Source organism: Microtus ochrogaster, chromosome 8, assembly GCF_000317375.1.
Source record: "Microtus ochrogaster isolate Prairie Vole_2 chromosome 8, MicOch1.0, whole genome shotgun sequence".
Classification (NCBI taxonomy): Eukaryota; Metazoa; Chordata; class Mammalia; order Rodentia; family Cricetidae; genus Microtus; species Microtus ochrogaster.
In genome coordinates, this window is record NC_022015.1 from 46894492 (window position 1) to 46896650 (window position 2159).

Genomic DNA, 2159 nt, shown 5'->3' on the forward strand with positions numbered 1-2159 from the left:
TTAGGGACCAGAAAGGGGACTGACAAGGAAGAGAGGGAAGGAGAGAATAGACATGGTAACACATGCATGCACTTGTACATGAATACTGCAGTAAGTCCCATTTGTTTGTGCAACTATTCTGAGTTTATAGTTGTAGGAACAAAACACAAATTTATTATGGGCTGTGTGTGAAAATGTCTGATGTGCAACCTCCAAAGGGGTTGTGACCCACAGGTTGAGAACCACCGCATGTTGTAGACCAGACTGGCCTTGAGCTCTCAGAGGTCCACCTGCTTCTGCTTCCTCGGTGTTGGGATTAAAGGCCTGTGCCACCACACCTAGCTCCTACCTCGCTTTTCTAGGGATATCCCTCTCTTTTTATCTTCTCTGTCCCCCCACTTGACTGCTTCCACAGTGGAGAGCTTTTGACATTTTGTTTAAAGGTTTTGTTTTTTAACTGATCTTATGAGTTTCTTCCTTCAGATATAGCTGAAGTTGGTCTCCTGGTAACACCTGCTCACTGGCTTCTCTGGAGAGATGTTTCTGACACGTTTAGGTTGACTCACAGGCAGCTTCAGGAGACTCATGAAAGTTACAGACTTTCATCCCGGAGAAGAGCGTTTGTCCCCAGCTCCCTGGTGAAGTCGCCTTGCTTTACAGAGAAGGGGGTTTCCGTGTGACAATTCCTACAACATTTGAAACAGCAACATGGCCTTTTCCGAGCACCGTCGCTGCTTTCCCAGTTACTACTTTCCATCCTTTCTTTGCCCCTTCACCCGCCTTTTAAAATGAGCATATACTAAGTTCTGGGCCAGCTACGGGACACAAATAAGAACAAGACACTATTCCTGACTGTTGGGATAGATCTGTAAATATGTGAGTTGTGTCAGGGAAGTGGCGTTCAAACTGAGTATGGGTCGTAGGGTTGGATTTGAACCCAGCTTTGCTACAGTTAATCACCTTAGTAGTCTGCTGTGGTCATGCATACCCTCTGAGGCTCTGAGATCTTGGAGTTCAAGACTAGCCCAGACTATATAACAAAGATTCTGTCTAAAAAAAACAAAAACTACAAAACAAAACAAAAAAGTCTCAAATAAGAAAAGTTGGCAGTCTTGTATTATTATTACCCTTTCTGAGATAAGGAACTTAGACTTAATTATGAAAACTTTGATGAGCCAATTCTTTAAGAGGGATAGTAGTATATATGACTTGATTTTTCTTTCAACAAATTTTATTTAAAGGCAAAACATTCTATATTAGAAAGTGATGAACAAAGGGGACCATGGGATGAAGGAAGCATGGTGTAGGAGGTCCTTCTGTGTTTGTGTTGCTTACTACAAAAGCAGAGAGATGAGAGAGTAGACTTGTAAGGAGTGGGAGTGTAGGGACCAGAGGGACGGTGACAAGAATATGGCGGAGAGTTGTTGGATATATTTTGGGTATAAATTGGAGAATCTAGTGGTCAGTTAATAGGGAAATGATGAAGTTATATAAGATGCACAAATTTGTCCCTTGGGAATTTGTTGAGTAGTGACGTCATTGATTTCATTTATAATTACACCAAAACAAGTATTGAAAGAAGATTATATGATGCTGTATGAAATGAAAGATGCCTTTGCTGATTGCATAGATTTGGAAACATGGGTCTGGAATTCAGGGAAAGGCTTCCGTTGAAAGGCTTAGGCTTGACGAGTCTTGTCTTTGGTGGTTAAAGTCATGATAATGGGTGAGATCACCCATGAGGGTAAGGATGGTGTACAGAAAATGAAGGACCACAAGGAAAGAGGATAGAGAACAGGGACTTTGGATGAGAAGTAGCATCTAAGGAGGACCAGATGAAGGTGACAGTCCTGTGTGGAGGGAAACTCTCACGGTTTGCTTTTGGTTTTGTCTTTGTTTTAGGAAAAGCTACTGCTTGGTTAAGGAGATGGCTCTGGGCAAAGTACAGGATGAGGACCTGAGTTCAGACCCTGTAAGTTCACAGGACAGCCAGTGGTGAGCAAGAATACGGCGAAAGGTGGAGACTGACACCCAAATTTGTCCTCCACATATGTGCTGTGACACACTGGAGCCCACACTCATGCACACATATGCACCCATCCATCCCCTACCCATCCTCCCCATTCCCCCCACAAGCACACACACACACACACACACACACACACACACACACACACACG